The 21,808-nt window shown below is 41.5% G+C and overlaps 1 pseudogene; it reads right to left on the reverse strand.

Annotated features, from left to right (window-relative positions):
- Nucleotides 1-11,595: 11,595 nt before the first annotated feature.
- On the reverse strand, nucleotides 11,596-20,641 carry LOC119279902 (annotated as a pseudogene).
- Nucleotides 20,642-21,808: the final 1,167 nt, after the last annotated feature.

The raw sequence follows: 21,808 nt of genomic DNA on the forward strand, positions 1-21,808 counted from the left end.
CAGAGGAGGGAGGTGGGCTGGGCCGGCTGCCGGCTGGGCCAGCCAGCTGGCTGGGCCGCACAGGGAGGAGCCCAGGTAAGCTTCTCCCTTTTATTTATTTTCTGTTTTTTAATTTCTGACATTTGTTTTGATTTAAATAATATATTAAATCATTTATTTAACTTATGCCAATTTTTGCAGGAGCTATATATATTATTCCAGAGCTCTTTTATAATTGGCATAATATTTGGGCATATATTAATATATATAATTAATATATTTCCAATGCAAATATTTATGCATTAATTCCAAATGCCCAAAATAAATGTCCATGAGCCACTAAAAATATTGGTTTGATTTTTATCTCTGTCCAATAATTTCAGAGAGCAACATGAGCATTTTCTTGGACCCTTTTGGAGAAATTTTTATTTGGGTCATTTTCAAAATGATTCTGAGGGTTTCACAGATCCCCATTTCAAGTTTCTGATGAAGAGTAAACATGATGCAACACTCTAATGCATGACTAGCTAGGGTGTGACACCCAACAACGTCTACAAGAAGAAGGTTGTGTAGTAGACATCAGCCGCCAGGAGAACCAGATGTGTGCAGGCATGATAGATATTAAGAAGGCAATGACCAGGATTTCGGAGCTAGAAGAGGAACTCAAGTCTACCTGCGATGGATATCAGGAGGAAATGACGATACTAGTGGAGAAGAGTGATGACCTGACAAGGAAGCTAGGAGTGTTCATGGGAGACCCCGCGCCAGGAGGAGATGATGACAAATCCAAGGACTACATCATCATCAACGACACCAACTCAGACCCCGACGATAGCAATGATGACTATGTTGATGAAGCTAGAGCAGATATTATGGAGTCTTCCACTGATCAAACTTTCTAGTCGGCGACCATATCAGTAGTAGTATTCCCCCATGTATATAGTATAGTCCAAGCACTTTTGTAACGATAGTTAGACCGATTGTATGCCCTTGTGTGATTTGATTGAAGTGATATTGATTGTGTTTGTCTCATGATGTGCATATGGGTAGTGTTTTCCCCTTAGCCCTCATTCTATTCTGTTTTCTCACCTTTTCTAAACCCATCAGATGCCTCCCGAGACGTGACAATGGATTTGCTTTCCCACCGGAGCTCACCCAGTTGATCCAGCAGCAAAATACCCTGATGCAGCTATAGGTTCAGAATCAAAACCAGGGGAACAACAACAACAACCCACCACCACCACCACTTGTTGATCACTTAGCCCGTTTCCTAAGGCTGAATCCGCCGGTGTTCTCCAGTAGCACCGAGCCGATTGTTGCAGATGATTGGCTCCACAAGATTGGAAGGGAGTTGACCACTGCAGGATGCACATATGCAGAGAGAGTGCGTTTGCCGCACACCAGCTTGATGGACCCGCAACATCATGGTGGGAGAATTTCACAGCCACGTACCCCATTGACACTGTTACATGGGATCAGTTTCAACAGGCTTTTCGGACTGCCCATGTTTCAGCAGGAGCTATGGCCATGAAGAAGCGTGAGTTTCACAACTTGCGCCAAGGAGGACGCACAGTAGGCCAATATGTGGATGATTTTAGTAAGTTAGCACGCTATGCCCCGGACGACGTTGCTACAGATGCTGCTAAGCAGGAGAAGTTTTTGGAAGCACTAAATGATGAGCTGAGCATGCATTTGATGGTGGCAACCTTCAACAACTACCAGGAGTTGGTAGACAGAGCTCTCATGATTGAAGGGAAGCAACAGCAGATAGACAACCGTAAGAGGAAGTATGGACAAGGGAAGTACAATTCTGGAGCTCGGCAGAGACCCCGTTTTACCCCGAACTCGGGAGGACACATTCACCATAACCATCGAGGCCAAAATTCTAATGGAGGGATTCCGCATAACCATAGTGGCCCCAAGAATGGGAATGGGAATGGAGGAAGCAACCGTCAGAACCGCTCCAACCCAGCAACGCCCGCCAAGAAGGATCTAAGTCACATTACTTGTTTCAAGTGCAGGAAGAATGGACATTATGCCACTGAGTGTTCTGAAGCAAAGAATGGAAATGGTAGTGGAAGCTCTGGGAAGAAGCCCAACCCTTTCAACAGAAGATAGGTGAACCACGTTAGCGTGGATGAGGTTGAAGCGCAACCTGATGCAGTTATAGGTAAGTGTTTGTTTTAAGTCATTTACTGCAATCATTCTTTTTTATACGGGTGCATCGCATTCATACATATCAAGGGGATTCGTGGATAAGTATAAGTTGCCAACCCAAGACCTTCGGTCACCCATGTTAGTAACCTCGCCAGGAGCAGAGTATATGGCCAGCCTATGGTGTGGTCGGTTACCCTTAAGGATTGGTAACTATGTGTTCCCCTCAGACCTAATAGTATTGGAGCCACAAGGACTGGATGTAATATTAGGCATGGATTGGTTATCGAAGTATGGAGGGAACATTGATTGCGCCAGTAAGTCGAGTTTACTCACCACCCCAGAAGGAAGAAGGATCAAGTATGTATCCCAGCATGTGCCGAAGAGGACTCAAGTGAATTCCTTATCAGGAGTTGTATAGGAGGAAGTACCAGTGGTGAAGGATTACCCAGATGTATTTCCAGAGAGTTGCCAGACATGCCACCGGATAGAGACATTGAGTTTTTGATTGATCTTTTGCCAGGCATCGGGCCAATATCAAAGAGACCATATCGGATGCCCGCGCAGGATTTGGAGGAGATGAAGACGCAGATTAAGGAGTTACTGGGTGAAGGTTTTATTCGACCAAGTTCATCACCTTGGGGATGTCCAGTACTTCTAGTAGAGAAGAAGGATGGATCGTTAAGGATGGTTGTTGACTATCGCGCGTTGAATGAAGTGACGATCAAGAATAAGTACCCGCTGTCGATGGTCAATGATTTGTTTGACCAGTTGCAAGGAGATAAAGTGTTTTCCAAGATCAATTTATGATCAGGATACCATCAGTTGAAGATTCAAGAGCAGGATATACCTAAGACAGCTTTTACCACAAGGTACGGGCTATATGAGTATACCGTTATGTCATTTGGTCTGACTAACGCGCCTGCCTATTTCATGAACATGATGAACAAAGTGTTTATGGAGTTTTTGGATAAGTTCATCGTGGTGTCCATTGATGATATATTGGTTTACTCAAAGAATGAGGAGGAACATAAGGAGCATTTGCATTTGGTACTCGAGAAGCTCAGGGAACATCAATTATATGCCAAGTTTAGCAAGTGTGAGTTTTGGCTAAAGGAAGTCGGATTCCTCGGACATGTTATATCTGGAGAAGGAATAGCAGTAGACCCCACAAAGGTTGTTTCTGTGGCCAAATGGGTAGCACCCACATCAGTTGGAGAGATCAGGAGTTTTCTTGGACTCGCAGGATATTACCGGAGGTTCATTGAGAATTTCTTTAAGATTGCAAAGCCCATGACAGAGTTGTTGAAGAAGGACACCAAGTTCAATTGGGCTGAGGAGTGTGAGGCTAGTTTTCAGGAGTTGAAGAAGCGTTTGGTTACAGCCCCAGTGCTGATTCTTCCAGACCAACGTAAGGATTATCAAGTGTATTGTGACGCTTCACGTCGAGGACTTGGAGCAGTGCTTATGCAGGAGGGAAGAGTTGTTTCATATGCCTCACGACAGCTTAAACCTCACGAGCTCAATTATACCACCCATGATTTGAAGTTAGCAGCGGTAGTGCATGCGTTGAAGACATGAAGACATTTTCTCATCGAAAACTGTGAGGTGTACACGGATCGCAAGAGTTTGAAGTATATCTTCACGCAGAAGGAGTTGAATCTCAGGCAGAGGAGATGGTTGGAGCTCATTAAGGATTATGATATGAAGTTGCATTATCATCCCGGAAAAGCTAACGTAGTAGCAGATGCGTTGATTCGCAAGAGTTATGTCAACACGCTCATAACCATAGAGTTACCCAAGAAGTTAGCAGAGGATCTTCGCGAGCTATGTTTGGAAATAGTTCCGAGAGGTTATGTAGCAGCATTGGAAATTCATTCCACTTTGTGGATAAGATCAGAGAAGCTTAGAAGGCTGACAAGGAGATTGCCGAGATAAAGGAAAGGATGAGCAAAGGAAAGGCCAAAGGATTTCGTGAGGATGAGCACGATACTTTATGGTTTGAAGATCGCGTATACATGCCTCATGACCCAGAGATCAGGAAGTTGATTCTGCAGGAGGCCCATGATTCGCCGTATTCGATTCACCCAGGAAACACCAAGATGTATCTGGATTTGAAGGAAAGTTTTTGGTGGACCGGAATGAAGAAGGATATTGTGGAGTATGTAGCAGTATGTGATGTATGTCAGAGAGTGAAGGCAGAGCATCAGAAGCCAGCAGGTTTGTTACAGCCATTGCCGATACCTGAATGGAAGTGGGACAAGCTAGGCATGGATTTTATCATGGGATTGCCCCGGACTCGTTCAGGCTATGAGTCGATATGGGTTGTAGTCGATCGATTGACGAAGGTAGCTCATTTCATCCAAGTGAAGACCACCTATACAAGTGCGAAGTTGGCAAAGATATATATGACCAGGATCGTATGTCTGCATGGCGTTTCGAGGACCATTGTATCAGATAGAGGAACCCGGTTCACCTCAAAGTTCTAGAATCAGTTGCATGAAACTTTGGGTACCAGGCTAGAGTTCAGTACAACCTTTCATCCACAGACAGATGGACAGACCGAGAGAGTCAATCAGATTCTGGAGGACATGTTGAGAGCTTGTGCGCTAGATTATGGATCTAGTTGGGACGACAATTTGCCGTATGCAGAGTTCTCTTACAACAACAGCTATCAAGCCAGTTTGAAGATGTCCCCTTTCGAAGCTTTGTATGGAAGGAGGTGCGGGACACCATTATTGTGGGACGAAGTTAGAGACCGTCAGTTGTTTAGACCAGATTTGATTAAGGAGTCTGAAGAGAAAGTTAAGTTGATTCATGATAGACTCAAAGTAGCCCAGTCCATGCAGTAGAGTTATGCAGATTCTAAATGCAACGAGATAGTTTACAAAGTCGGAGACAGAGTATATCTTCGTGTGTCCCCACTTCGAGGAGTTATGCGTTTCGGAGTTAAGGGGAAGTTAGCACCACATTTTGTGGGACCATACAAAGTTTTGGAACGTATGGGAGAAGTTGCTTACAAGCTGGAATTGCCTGAAGGATTGTCAGGAGTTCACGACGTTTTTCACGTTTCCCAGTTAAAGAAGTGCCACGCAGAGATGGCCGATATTCCCCTGAGAGACACAGTGCCACTGGAAGCAATTCAGTTGGATAGTGATTTGACCTACGAGGAGAAACAGTGAAGATTCTCGAGTTTGCCAGCCGAGTCACACGCAACAGAGTTATGAAGTTTTGCAAAGTTTAGTGGAGCCACCATACCGAGGAGGAAGCCACCTGGGAACGAGAGGAAGACCTACGGAAGGACCACCCACACATATTCTCTAGCCAACCCGAATCTCGAGGGCGAGATTCATCTTCAAGGGGTTAGGTTTGTAACATCCCAAATTTCCAATTTGGAATGTTATATATAGGTCATCATTGCATATCATATTTTATTGCATTTTGGCTTGATCCTAGAAATTCTAAGCAACTCAAGGACCCACGGAGAGAGTTGGGGATTTCGTTATTTCCATATTTGAGTTTTCTCAAATTTTGAAAAAAGGATCATTTGGTTTTAATTTTTTTGTCTCTCCCTATATTTCTAATATGTAAATAAAAGAGAGGAGATAAAATGACTTCTCCAAAATAAAGAAATATTGGAGGAAAAATAATAAAATCAAATAAGAATTTTATTTGGAGTTTTATTGCTATTTTTTTGAATTAGGAAAAAATACATTTTTCAAAATCGCATTAGAGTCCCAAATAAATGTTCACTTTGTCCGCAATATTATTTAGAGGACGGTGAAAATTTATTTCAGGTTTTTTGTAGTTCGTTTAGTATTTCTTTTCTTTGTTTTTCTGCGCGTTGGAATTATTTTTAAGGAAGAAGTGAACCGACCTAGCCGGGCCGTATCCGCCCAGGACTCCGACCCGGCCAACCACTTTAAAGGCTGAGGCCCCGAGCCAGCCCAGCCCCGCCTCGAGTCCCGCCAGCGCTGCCGCCCGCCAGCACCACGCCGCCGCCGCCGCCCGCCGGAGTAGCCGTCGCCGCCGCCGACACGAACGCCGAGGTAACCGCTGGTTTTCTTAAGAAAAACCGATCGATTTTTTTAGAAACCTTAGATCCATTTTTTTAGTTTCGGTTCGTTTTTTTCGGTTTAGTTAGTTAGCGAATGTTCGTCCGTACGTTCCTTTTAACGAGCATTGTTCGTCCGTTTAGTGCAGACAGTGAACGTTCGTTCGTTAGCCTATTCATCAGTTTTTCTTTTTCCAGGGTTTTTCCGTGATTATTTTCGATCGCGATTTCAGCCCTGATCTTCGTTTTAGTTTATCTTTTCGCTCGTTTATCGTAATAAGGTGATTCAAGCGCCTAGATCTTCATTTTGAAGCCCTATTTCTGTTTAACCAACTTGAACAAGATTTTGATACTGTAAAATTTGACTTTAGTCCAGATTATTAATCAGATCTTGTTTCTTTCGTAATTTGAGTTTCGTTTCTCCGTTTGATTTGATTCTTTTTGCAAACTGGAGTTCTTCAGTTGAGCTTTCCGGTTACATCTTATTATTGAGTTTTACCCGTGCATTTTAGTTGAGTGCTTATGTATGTTATTGTTTGTTTGTGATAGAATTCCCGGATTGCGAAGCGTGCTACTACGAGTCTCTAGGTTTTGCGGATCATCAGCAAGGCAAGTAACACTTTGATCATATCCTTTATTACCCAATTTTTATGCATTAGTTTCAACCCTCAAACATTGCATGATTAGGATCTGAATAACATGTGGGTTTGGGAAGTAGATGATGAGGTAGAACCTATTGTCCTGTTTATTATCAAACCTTTGGGAGTTACTTCTACATTATGCTTAGGATTGCTATGCTATGCTCGTAGACGTGGATTGGGTGAGTGTATCCATGACAGATGTGAGATTGTTAATTAATGGTTAACTTAAGGCGGCTACTTAAAACCACATCTGGGTGGATTGGTTGCGGGCACCTAGAGAATCCAGTGTTGTCCTAGAATATCCCGGAGTACCCGTGTGATCATTCTATGATCCGCCACCCAGGCTCAAAGGGATCATAAGATTATTCATGCTAGAAACTTCCGTGTGCAGCCACAAGCTATTATGGGCTATAGCATAGTTGAGTATGTTGTGTGACCTCTTTCAGTGGTAGACTAACGGATGTAGGTGATGTAGGTTGGTAATGTCTACCCAGAGTAAAGAGTTAATGCTTCTGAAAGACTGTGTCTCGGTCATCCGTTTCTCAAACACCATGTAGTGCGAGAAATCGAGCGGGGGAGATCAAGTCTTGTGGGGAAAAGTGCGCAAACCTCTGTAGAGTGTACAAACTAATCATGGTTAGCCGTGTCCCCGGTTATGGACATCTTGAGTATCTGGATCTTTGGATTATCATGTTGATCTCATCACTCTAAATTAATTTTGTTGGGTAATTGATGATGCGTAATTGAGATTGAGTTGGGGGAACCTTCTCAATGTTTAACAACCACCATGATAGATAAAATAAATTTATTTCTTTTTTGTAGGAAAAAATTGACTTTATGCAAAACTGTAATCATAGAGCTTTCCACCAGCCATATATGCATGTAATGATAGCATTCATTCTGTTTATTACTCTATGTGTTACATTGCCAGCATATCCAATGTGCTGACCCATTTTGGGCTGCAACATATCATGTTGCAGACTTTTCAGACGACGAGTAAGGTGCCATAGGTCGTTGTCGTTCACTCAGCTATGTCGTTGGAGTTGATGGACTCACTTTATCTTCCAAGCCTTCCGCTATTATCGTATTTAGATGGCCTTAAGCCATATTATTGTAATAAGTTCTCTTTTGATACATTCGATGTACTAAGTGTGTGATTGCAACTCTGTTATAAATCCTCGAGTATTGTGCGTGTCAGCATTACCGATCCAGGGATGACATTGATGTACAGAGACTGGACTGTTTGAGGTCTGGTCGCTACAGAAACCATTGGCCAAATGGCACATCACTCCTTGAACTCGTAAATTTCATGGCTTGTTGCTCTATAAGCAAGGTTGTCAGAATTTTGATTTTGAATCGGATCAGAGCTTCAATGGTAGGATCATAAATTGTAGAATCTTAACTACCAGAATCGTATTCTACTAACCAAAATCATAGAATTGGAGTGGTTAGTCTGAATCATAAAGTCATATAATCATACAATAGAATCGTAGAATCGAAAAGATTTGGCATGTTCATGGAGATGTAAAAAAGAAGCTCAATCTCGAGGAGAAGAAGCTTTTGATAAAGGCCATTTTTGAAGAGTTGAAGATGTTTATCATGAAGGTGGCAGACTTGAATCCTGATGCGGCCAAGTATGTTCAAGACTACCGTGCTATCATGTCGAAGCTCTTAGTGCAAATGAATGATGAAAAGGAGGCAAAAACAAGGCCTTTGGCATGTACCATTGGACTGGGAGCTATTGGGATCGATGGATTTAAAAACTGGTTGAACATCCGTTACTTTTGGTTGTGATTGCATATATTTGTAACTATTTAAATGCATGGTTAAATTACAATTGATGTAGATATCCATGTCAAAGGGGGGAGGCCGGGTAAATGACGAATATTTGATGCCTGCGATTGGATGGTCAGTACCCTGTCCGCTATCCGCAAACAGGTCTGAACATATCCCGCGGACATTTGATGATATCCATTTAATGCATCTTCAACGCGGATCAACAAATGTTCAGACCTTATGATCCGAACATTTTTGGACATCCAATAACAGACTTTTGGTACTTAAGGTTCGATGGCTGCCCCACGCTCGGCCGCCCGGGTACCTTTTGATTCTGTTCGTTTGGGACTAGGGTTAGAGTTGGATGGATGCTTATATTTTTGGACAATCCAACATATGTTTTTTTTTCTTCCTATTTTCGGTATTTTACATATTCATTTTTTTATTGTCTGTATTTTTCTCTTTTTCTTTTTTTCTTTTTTGAGGGGTTCCTTTTAGCTTTCCCTACACTTATACTTAGACCAAAACGGCCTACAAGGCCGAAATGCAACGCAGGTTGGCCCACAGCCATGTCATGCGAGGCGCGCCCATTTGGGACGTCATATATGCCGCTTATTGCGGGAAGGAGTCGCGGTTTCGCACAGAAGGCGGCTCACCTAGGCCGGCCCATTCCCCATGGCTCCGTCTTCACGGAATGAAAAAAATCACAAAATAAGATCGTGCTAGTGATAGGAATTGAACCCACGGCCTGCTACAAATTCGTTCGTTGTGAAACTTCAAGAAACTACCGACAACAGGAAAAAATCAGTTCGGGAAATTCCATAAAACTTATGGGCGAGGAATCGAACACAAGTCTTCCTGCCAGGGAAGTGCTGTCCATATCCATTTAGTACCTGCGATTTAGTGTGTCAAATGGCAGCCCAGAATATATGATCTGTAATACGTGGCAGATTTAAACTTTAAAAAAATTCAAACGTGATTTTATAAAAAATAAATACTTTTGAAAACACAAACAATATTTGAGAAACTAAATAAAAAAACAATAGGAACAAAAATTGAATAAGGGAATATTTTTCGAAATTATGAACCGCTCCTTTTTGTAAACCCGAACTATTTTTTATTTTTTATTTTTTTTGAAACATGAACATTTTTTGAATTTGTGAAAAAATAAAACAAAAATATTCTTATAATTTGTGAACAAATTTGGAAAACTGGAACATTTTTTGAAATTTCTCATTTTTGAATTTGTGAACGAATTTTGAAAAGATGATGTTTTTGAAATTTGTGAACAAATTCTGAAAATGGGAATATTCTTTTTACTTTGTTATTTTTAATTTGAAAATGAGAATATTTTTAAAAATTTCCAAACACTTTTTCATTTGTGATTTTTTTAAAATTCAAACATTATTTAGTTTTTGAACAAATTTTGAAACATGAGAATTTTCTGAATTTGTGAATTTTTTGAAATCTTTTTTGAAACCAAATATTGTTTGGCTTGCGAACTAAATCTAAAAAGAGAAATATTTTTTGAATTTCCAAACATTTACCGAACTGAAGCAATTTTTTTTTGAAATTCTACATTTTTTGACTTTGTGAATAAAATTTGAAAACATGAACATTTTATAAATGAACAAAAATGTTAAATGGGAACATTTTTTGGAAAAAGAAAAGGAAAATGGAAATGAAATAAAAAAGGAATGAAAAGGAAAGAGAAAAGAAAAAACGAAAAAATAAAAGATAAAAAACTGAAAAAGGAAAGGAGAGAAAAGAAAAAAGAAACACAAAAAGAAAAGAGAAACAGAACAGGAAAAAAAAATACCGGTTTAGAAGAAGTTTCACGAAACCGTAAAAAATCGGCTAGGAAGCTCTAGAAGGTTCCCAAAACTGGAAAAGCCATAAACGCTTAAGGGGGTGTTTGTTTACAGGATCTTATTGGTGTAAGGATTTAAAAAGGTCCCTTTTAATCCCATCTTAACTAAACAGGAGGAACTTATATAGACTTAAAGTGGGTATTTGGAACTTATGAAAGAAGACCTTAAGGGAGAGTCTTTTTGGACTTTTAGTTGTAACATGGTCTTTTAGTCCATGTTTAGTCCCAGGAATCAAGCAGGTAGGGACATTTTAGGGACAGGTGGCTTTTTAGTTTTTTTTGAGAATCCTGGTGGCTTTTTAGTTGGGACTAGAAAAAGTTGTAGAACTTATTAGGACTTATGAACCAAACAGGGTCTAAATGGGCCGGCCCAATACGAACGATCACTGGATCTGCTGTGCGAACCACTTCGCCAGTTCGCCCTCTTCTCTCCCAGCCTCCCAGCTCCCACCGCGCCTCCCCGCCTCGACAGATCTGGCCCCTGCTCCCGGCCGCAGTCGCCATCATCATTCATCCCTCTGTCACTTACAGTGCTGCCGGCTGTGCGCCCCTGCTCCCGGCCGCGGCCGCAATCATCTTCCTCCGGCAGTGCGCCCCTGCTCCTGACCGCCTCCGGCATCATCTGCTGCCGGCGGCGCCCCCCGCCACCTCCACTCCCTGAACCATGCGACGCGAGTGGCAACCCCCTACGACAGCTGCACGCGGGGCGCCCTCCCGGTGGACGACGACGCGTCCACGAGCATGAGCCACACGGTCGTCGCGAGCATGAGCCCCGACCAGATGTGCTGAATGCGGCTAAAGTTCAGGTTGAAATGGGCGCAGATTTGAATGCAGGCCGCCAGGTATGGATGCTTTTCCCGTATCAACTTAATGTATACATCTTTAAAGATTAGATGAACCTAGATCATATGTCCATTATTCCTAGAGAATGCATAGCACGGGATTTGTCAGGATGGGTTTGCAAATTAGCTGAAATCTCTTGTGCTTGCTGAACCTGTTATTAAAGTGAACAGAAAACTTGCGTTCTGATAAGATTTCTCTTTCCACAACAGACAACCAAAACATGCCATAACTAAAAGAATGGTATGGTCAAACTTGTCCTTGATCAACATACGGCTATGATAAAAGAGTACTTTTAAATCATAATAAAAGTTAAAGTATCGGACAGTGGGCAGAGTCAGCACCTCTCCTGAACAGAAAGCAAAATTATCCCTGAATAAATCCACACTGCACGTCGACATATGGTTCACCAAAATGTAACCTCGGATGCATGCAAAATACTGAAATCCAGTGCCAAATCGAATACACAAAGCAGAGTTCACTGCATAAGCGTGCATCCGCTAAATAAGTCGTTGATTGACCTCAGTTCGCGTGAAAGTTGTCCACTTTCCTGGTATGCCGGTCATATGGATTTTTCGTTGTCGTCCTCGATAGCAAATGTTTCTTCTTCATTGTCGATGGCCATGATTGACACTGTGTACTCTTGTCCGATCACAATCCTAAAAGATAAAGTTATCAAGTATTATGCGTTTGGCATGACAAGAAATGATACAATGATGTTAAAAGGTGTGGCGCATCCATTAAAAATGCAGTGTGTAAGCATATATATGATGCAGAGGTTGAGGATTATATATCTTTCCTCAAGAAAAAGAAATCCTATCCAAACAAACTACGACATCGCCAATCCTTAGTCAATCAGAATCTTCTTAAGCCCTCGTCAAATCTCACATGAACTTAGCCAGTGGATTTGCCTACAAATTCACTCTTTCTTTTTTTTGTCTTGGTGCGAAAGGTCTATTGTGTTTTACTATGTGACAGAGATCCAACGGTTGACCGTAAAAAAAAACATGAAGTTGGTTACCTTCTTGACCCCATGAAACGTCCGAGACCCCAAATAGCTCCACCAGAGGCAAAGTTAACGATTCTCTCTAGCCTAGGAACCACGCACAAATCACTTGCAAAAATGAAAACCAAAAGCATCAGTAAGGAGCAGAGGTGAGAGAAAAGTAAACATGGTTGTGTAATGCCAAATTTCTGTCTCCTTTGCACGGCAGCTCGAAGGTTTGGGGTTCTGTGAGCACTAATAAGTGACAAAAGCACGTTTGAACCTGTTTTTGTTTCTTGGATGCTGTATTGTTCAATAGTGGAACCCAACCCGTAAGTCGTATTAAAAAAGTGAATGTATGCGAATGTGGCTCCTAAAAATATCACATCTAACAGCACAATTAATTCATGCGGATGCTAGTTGACACTTGACACATGTTCAGGGTTAAGTTCTGAAAGGCTTAGCCAATGTGTTTTAAAGTGGTAATGTGATACCTGAAATCACCGGAGCTCCAGAAATGAACAGAGCCATCTTTTGAACCTGTAATTAGATATGGGCCATCGGAGAGGGCAATGACAGAAGTTACCGGAGACCTAAAAGCTTCCATTGTATGAACACAAGCCTTTTTCTCCATGTCCCATATCTGTTAGACAAAAAAAAGGGCATGCGCCTTTATTAACAGTGTTACACTCGTACAGTTGTTGTTGTTGTTGTTGTCAATGATAATGGCATACCTTAGCAGTGTGATCATCAGAACCACTTATTAAATACTGTCCACCATTACATGTGAAGAAATCAAGGCAGTTCACTTTGTTCCCATGCCCATACAAAGTATATTTAGATCCGCGAGAACCAATGCTCCAAACCTAAACATTGAGTATATGAATAGGCAATTAATAGGGCATCAGTCAGTAAAGGGTTTTAGATTCCGTGAGGATTATTCTCTTGGCCTTGGCATGGCATCAGTCGACGCACACAGCCACAACTGAAGTATGTACAGTACGTAGCAAAACTTTTCAGTAAGCGACAAGGAGAAACCCATACCTTTACTGTGCAATCATCCGAAACACTTGCAAAAATGTTGGTGTCCATTGGGTTAAATGCGACTTGTCCTATGGTATCAGAGTGTTCTTGTTCGAATGATTGTGTGCACTTCCAGCCCTTGTTCCAGTCCCAAAGCTTTATACAACGATAAGCCGATGACAGTACATATGGATGGGTTAGATGAACGGCCATTGATGTGATGAAGCAATCACTGTCAGCTCTAAAACTTCTGAGTTTTTGTATCTTCTTGTCGTAACTGTACACATGGATTACACCATCAGATGTCCCAGCCACAAACCATTTCTTCCTTGAGATAACTTTAACAGAATGAACTGCAGTGAGAGGGACCAAGTTATTTAGCATGGTATGAAGTGTATGTCGAAAAAAACCTGGGAAAGATAGAAGTCAGAAAGCATGCCTTTTTTTGGTGAGTAAGAAGGCATGACAGATTCTTTCCAGACTTTAAACGAATTGATCCCTCCCTGCCAGTACATACAAATATTAGCTTCAGTTGATGCAGAGCAGCAGAGTTTACATAATTTGCTAATACAAATTGAGCTTTTCCGTCATATGCATTTTGTGATGGCAATCGAAAAATCGTCATGGAAAAACATATATATTGGGCTGTGATTGAAGACTAAAGGTTTCATGAAGGTTGGGTAGCATTGGCCATCACCAGAAATAAACATCAGCCTTCTTCCATGACAATAAACTTTTATTACCCCCGATCAACTGCAAGCACATGATAGTATTTACTTTTTTATAGATAATAAAAGCTTTTATTACCCCCTGTCTACCGCAATTCCTCCTATTAGCCCCCCTCATTTGGGTCAAGTTTTGACTATACATTTAACTAATAAAAATATAAACTAGATATCACAAAAAATATACCGTGGCAATCCTCTTTCAAATACAAATCCAATACAACCTCCAATCCATATTAATTGATGCTGGTTTAGTACAAAATTTTGTACTAACTTTGTACTAAACCAACGTCAATTAATTTGGATCAGATGGAGTAGTATTCTTTTATAGCATATACATCATATTTTGTTAGTTTTATATAAATGGTCAAAATTTGGTCCAAAATATGAGGGGCCCCAGTAAATCCGGACGGAAGTACATGATAGCATTTACTGATTTTTAGGGATAAAACTAGAATTTTTTATTACCCTTGGTCTCTGCATCATAGATATATACAACCACACTTACCGTATACCAACCTTAGTTCCAAAATAATTGAAGTTCTGGGTTTGTCTCAAGTCAAACTTGGTTAAGTTTGACCAGGTTTGTAGAAAAATATATAAACATCTGGAACACCAAATTAGTCTCATAAGATTATTTATGAAATATATTTTCATATTATGTGTACTTGCCGGGGAGGCACCCTCAATCTCTGCTGATGGCTGCCTTCCCGAGTAGCCGAGGGATCTGCCGACGAGGTCGGAGTTCGCGGGAGTCGTGATCGAAGAGGAGAGGAGGAGGCGGTCAATGAAGTCGCCGCCGGCGACGAAGCCGAAGCCGATGTGCAGCTCCATATAGAATAGGACGACCAGCAGGTGGCTGCAATGGGGCACTGAAGGCAGAAATGGAGGTGGTGTGATGGCACGGTGGCGCAGAGGATGTGGCAAGGCGGGGGCAGGGGCAGGGGCGGGGCGGAGCGTAGGAAGGAGAGTAAATAGCATAAAACTACTACAATTCGGGATAGAGTTCCAAAAAACTATCGGATTTTATTTTTTTGCTGATAACTACCAAGTCAGGGGTTTGGCTGTTTCAAAAAACCCAAACTGCTGGGTGCTTACCGATTGATCATGATTATGACAGCCGGGGCCTACTTCTAAACAAACCGTTAGTTTGATCATTGACTTACATGTGGGGCCCACATGTAAGTTTCCCCCTTCCTCTTCTCTTTCTTCTTTCTCTCTTTCTCTTCTCTTCTCTCATCTCGTTTCTCCTGAGCCGGCGACCCTCCCAGGGCCTTCCTCACCTCCCCAGCCTCGCCATGGTCGTGGTAGGAGCTCGCTGGAGCTCCTGCTGGTGGAGGTGGCGACGGCTACAGAGGAGGTAGGGCGTGGTGGTGGCTGCAGAGGAGACAGGGCGTGGTGGCAGCCGCAGGCGAGGCACGACATGGAAGAGGGAAGAGAGAGAGGCCGTGCGGTAGGGAGCTCACGGAGGATGCAGGCGGGCCTCGCCGGCAGGATGAGGCGGCGGCCGGCATGCAGGATTGAAGGGAGCTCCGCGGCGGCCAGCACTGGACGACAACGGGCGAGGAAAGGGAGATCCGTGGCGGCTCTGGAAGGGAGACCCGTGGTGGAGCGCAGTAGCCAACGGGCGACGGAAGGAATCTCCGCGGCGGCGCCATGGCTGCTGGCCAGCGAGCTCCTCACGGGGGCTGGTGGCCGGCGAGCATGGCTAGGGCGCATGGACCTGATTGCTTTTTCAGAAAAACTTCAGGGACTGGATTGCTTTTTTATAAAAATTCCAGGGACCCGATTGCTTTTTCCAGAAAAACTGCATGAAGAGACACTTAGATGTGAGCTCCACATGTAAGTTAACGGTCAAACAACGGTCAACCAAACGTCTGTCTTACGTGCGGGCCCGATCTGTCATAAACTGGATAATTTTATAACCCATAGTGATTTGAGTTTTTTGAAACAGCCGACCTTGGACTTGGTGGTTATCAGCGAAAAAAACAAATCCGGTAGTTTTTTGAAAGCCTAACCGAATTGTAGTAGTTTTATGCTATTTACTCTAGGAAGGATGGGGTCGCACGGCGGCAGGAGCATGCTACTCCATCTCCTCGGTTGCGCCATCGTCGATCCCTCTTCCCCTGCCGATGAATTCTGTCACGGGAGCCACGAGAGGCGGCGGCTCTGGACAAATGAGGAAGGGGAGGAGGAGGTGCTGAAGGCGGCAGGGGCGAGGCGGCCGTGATGGACGGGGAAGAGGAGGCGGCAGCGGCATGGAGAAGAGGAGCCGGATGAGGAGGGAGGATGGAGAAAGAGGAGATATTTTCTTTTCTCTCGCTCCGCTCCGCTCGCTCGGCACTATTCATAGCCAACGACATGGAGGGAACGGTTCTGCCTAGTTACCCTTTCATCCTTTATAAGTTCGATTTGATGTTGTGTAGATGTTAGCACATTTTCCATGGAGTTGGTCAAACTTAAGCAAGTTTGACTTAGGAATTAGGATACCTAAAACTTCATTTATTTTGGAACGGAAGGAATCTTTATTGCAAAATCAGGAAGATATGAACTCGACTAAAAATAGAAGAGATAAAAACATCAAGACCAATCAATACAGAAGACATAAAGATATAATGCATTAACTTGCCTGCGTGTCATAGTTCCACAAGCAAACATCTCCGTGCTGATGGCCCGTGATAATACTGTGCGGCAACGAGATACTTATCATACGATGATGATCGTGATCCAATTCATTTGTACAGAGGAAACTAATATTCCAGTGCCCATAATCCCACATTATATATGCTATGCACTCACCATCGCTCCGTGGGCTGTGCATCAAGGGAGCACGTCATGCCGTGAGTATTCTTCACGCATATGATTCGTTGATCCTGATCCAACAAAAGACTGGTAATGTAAGACAGAAAAACTAGCTTAAAGTTAGAGAATCGAGAATGTATGCAAGCAAAAAGGGAACTCCATACCTTTATTCTTTGTGAGATTGTCTGCTATGTCGTACGTAGTACCAATTAAGACCATCAGTAAAAGAAAATGGGTGAAAGGAAAGATAACAAAACGATACATCAGTGTACAGTGACATCGATAGAATCATCAACATGTCATAGCAATATAGCAACATGTCATATAGAGGGGCCAGGAGGTGAGAACAAAGCTGACCACAAGATCAAGAGCATCATTTGACCTCTTGCACAAATCCAGGCATTAGTCTAAGGTCTAAGGCAGACCAAAAAGTTACAGCTTTGAATGGTAAATGCTGGTCCGTATTTAAGAAAAACGACTGACCTCAGACGTTGTCTTTCCTTGCAAAGCAAAAATAGTTTTCAGTGCCACCTCATGTACAGTGCTCCCCGACTTATTAGCTTCCTCAAAGAATTGGTCATACTCAGATTGGTTTTCAAAAGCACGGATGTTTTTATTTCCCCGTACACTACTCTGCAGTATCAAATCATAGTGTGCTTCTTCAGGTAGCCTCTCTTGCTGTTCCGCTGTGACAACAAGAGTGTAAGTGGACCTAGAAGGCACAATGCCGTGGAGTGGACTACTTGCGAAGCACCGCCAAGACTTTGCGCTCTTATTCATAAGCCTAAATACGATGTGTTCATCTGTATTGGGATCAACGGGAAAGCAAAGCTCGACAAGGTAGACATCAAGGAGGTCCTGCGGAGGAACTTTTTTTAGTTTATAGCCCTTCTTGCTTGGCAATTGAGGTAAATATTATCAAAATTCACTGACTTTAGCATCCTAATTTGCTTGAAATATAGATGATGTATCTCTTTCTAGAAAAGAGAAAAGAGGTGATATGTCATTTCTCCTTTGGTACAATTTCTTTAACTTCAATTGCTAGGTAACGAATCACTCAAGATCATTATTTTGACCTGTGGCGAGTTTCCCAAATAAAGTGAAATTACATTACGGAAACTCAAAAATATATTTTAATGCTTGAATCAAGAGTGGGTTAGAATTAGAAACTGAAACATGGAACTAAATTAATTGAGCTGAATTTTGAAGCTACAAAATTCCACTTTAAATATTCATAAAAGAATATTTTCATTGTAAATAAATTTTGTACTGATGTTACTAAAATTCTCATAGGTTTTCATGGTATATTGGTGATTTGTCCGTGCATTCAGATCATATGTTTTGGTACCATGTGGGATGTATGCTCATTTGTTCTCTTGAACAACCAACACAAAACTCCACTGCATTCACCAGCTCCCAGCGGTCAGCAATAAAACTAAGAGTGCACGTACTAGTTCACTTTGTGAACATACCTGCGTGTCTGTTGTTTCTGTTTCATCAAGCCTATCAATTATACTCTGTGTACTAGATGGCCTCTTCGCTGGATTGTACTCCGTGCACTCTAATGCTATCTCGGTACATACACGTACTTGTTCTCTCTTTGATTTCTCAAGCCTTCTACTCCAATTTCGAAGTACCTACAGAATGCAACCATGATTATCATTTGTGAAATGGATCAACAACATATTTTAGGATGGGAAACTAAAGTATGCCAATGCATCAACCGAATCAACTCAAGCATCAAACTAGGAACAAAAACATCATGAAAGAAAATACCAGAAATTGAAGAAGTGAAGCACTTCGATTTCTCATAGTTCTAGAGTTCTAGTAAGGTCAACATTCAATATCATGTAATTAAGTTTCACATTCATGCTCGATAAAATCAGGTAGAAATATAGGCTAATGCTCTTTTACCAGAAATAACAACCTGGCCTCTGCGTCTATTGAATTCTTTCTTTCCCTATAGCTTAGTGCTATATTGCTAGGGATTTTCAATCTGAACGCCTTTCTAGTTAATATTTACTTTCCTGAAAGACTTTTCATAGTTTTTCTGTTTGCTTTTTTTTCTTTAATTTCTTGCGAGACTCACTGTCTTGCACTCTTTTAAAACCGGTATTTTCTTTCATTACTAGATGCGCAAATAACTCCATGCGATCACCTAGCAATGACAGTTTAGGCACCTCTCTTATTAGATACAGGTCGAGCCCACCTGTGGCTAAGCAAGTCAGCAAGCCATCTAGTATGAAAATATATTATTGCAGCTATCCTTAGATTGACATCTAGCATGGCAAAACCATTATAAAAACCACCTTACAAGGTTATTTTTACTGATTTTAGGAGGTAGCAGCATGTTTGGCGGTTTCATAGTGGAAGGTATTCTTCAGACGAAACACCTAATTGAGTGTCTACTATAAATTATCACCCTTACAGATGTGATCAGCGGCAAAATGAAAGAAAATTATTCCAGATCAAGCATTAATCTTGGAAGTGCCAAAGATTGATCTTACGGTCTCAACATCATGATACCCCTTTGCTCCAGTCAATATCTCCGTGATTATAACACCAAGACTATAAATGTCATATTTCAGTGTGATTACACGATCATTGAATTCAGGTGCCATATATCCACTATATAAGAAGAAAAATGGTAAGTGATTGATTAATGCATAGAGGTAGCGCAATATAAATCATTGCTACCATAAGGTTTGTGATTTCAAGGGCTTAACAAGCTTACAAGGTTCCAGCAACTTTTGTAGTAATAACACGGGTTTGCCCTTCATCAAAGCAACGTGACAGACCAAAGTCACCAATTTCCGGCAACATTTTATCATCCATGAGTATATTTCCAGGCTTTAGATCCAAATGAAGAACATGGTTTATGTGAAGGTAATGCAACCCCTCACAGATTCCCTTGATTATTTTGTAACGTTCCCTCCACTCAAGTCCGCAAGATGCATCTGTATTTAATGCGACAACAGAAAGGTAGTTTAGTATTTGGAACTATGTTTTTGACATTCAAACCTGGTGCATTACATGGTAAGTAATTTCTGAGTGGATGGAATGCATGAAATAAATAATCCTAAGAAAAATCTTGATCCTACCTGAGATATAGTCACAAAGATTCCCTCTTGGCACATACTCAAAGCAGAGCAATCTTTCTCGTATATCCGCAATGATAAATTTTCCTTGATAGCTTGCTATTTCTCCTTGGGTATCAGAACAATATCCCAAAAATCGTACTACATTTGTATGCTTCACCTTCATCAGACATTGAATCTCTTGTTGAAATTTATTCTCATACAAATACACATTGGTCAACTTCTTCACAGCAACCATCCCATTTTCAAGGATTCCCTGCATGTGCAGGCATGGCTTGTCAGGTGTAAGATTAAACGTGACTAAGACGAAAGAAACTGCCATCAGCATGTTGTAAGGTTTCGGCTCTCGCGGTAGGCGCGTGACCTCGGGACCAGTGTGTATGCCCCGTAGCTATATCTGTTTTGGCTAGTTTTTCTTCCTAATTGACATTTTTTCTACTTAATGACAACGCAGAGCGCCTGCTTGTTATTCATAAAAAAACAATTCAGATAAAAAAAGAGAGAGTTCAAAGTCATTGTACCTTATAAACCACTGCAAATCCGCCGCGTCCAATTTCATGGTCATCAGAGAAACTATGTGTGATGTCTTCAAGAAGTGATAATGGAAGAGCCTCGGGGCCTTTGGTTTCATCTAATAGCATACGCTCCAGGTCATTTCGTGTGCTAACTTGGTGATCCATTCACGATTAAACAACGTGGAACACCTGAAACAAGAGCAAGCACATTTATTCATGAGGCCACTAGACAAAACTCTCTAGTTATATACTTAAATAGTTGGTTACCGCAACTCTTATTTCTCTCAACATGTGCATATTTCACCTCATCACACATGCCACCTCATAAACCCAACCACTTCTATTTCTCTAAACATATACTACATAAAAATTGCTTCTTATATTCTCTCTCAACATGCACACATCCCACCACACTACGCATGCCACATCATCAACCCACTACTTCTATTTCTCTAAGCATACATGGAAAATACTAATTTTACTCTACAAATATTTTACAACTATCACAATAGTCAAATAATATATCATATGTATTTTATATCTGATTAGCTTTCATCTATAAAATCACTCTTCTATTTTGCAGATAGAAGAAACTTGGAACACCCTGAGAAACTGAGGGAACTAGATGATACCTCAGGCGGTGCTGCGGAAATTGGTTGCAGTTCAATTTAATGAGCATGAATATTCTTGATTAATAATATGAAAATTGAAATTGAAATACATATTATTTATCATATTTAATTCTTGTATATAGCTGCAAATGATTTACTGAATATAAATAACATAATAGAATGAAGGCCTTTTGTCATGCATGGTTGCATGTAGATTTTTTTTTTTTGCCAAGAACATGCAGATTTGTTTTTCATATGCATGGTTGCATGTCGAGGGCGACATACTTGCATGTTAAGATAAGTAGGTTAATGTTATTGGCGATCTACCTACTCATAATTATATATGTGTGTTCTGCCGCGGAGGTTGGAATAGCTTTTCTTCGATTCATTCGTTAGCAAAGAAGGCATGCAACAAAAGGTGTTGCAATGCAGAGCAAGCATACCTCTTCTTTCCACACGATTAAGATGCGACTCAAGATAGCAATCTTGCAAGAAATCAATTGCAACAGTACCCGGCTTGCACCCCCAGAAAGAAAGTACCTAGCCTGTCTATCTGAAAAGACCTTTTCTTTGCTAGGAAGGAGAAGACCTTTGCAAAGGAAGAGAAAATAGAAATTACCCAGAGAAGCCCTGCTATGTAGCGATGAAGAGGAGTTTCAGATGCTATAATCAATCGGGCAAAAGATCGTTTATGAAGCCATCAAATGGAGGAAGGAGACGTGATGTCCAAATCAT

This window comes from Triticum dicoccoides, chromosome 3B (assembly GCF_002162155.2).
Source record: "Triticum dicoccoides isolate Atlit2015 ecotype Zavitan chromosome 3B, WEW_v2.0, whole genome shotgun sequence".
NCBI lineage: Eukaryota > Viridiplantae > Streptophyta > Magnoliopsida > Poales > Poaceae > Triticum > Triticum dicoccoides.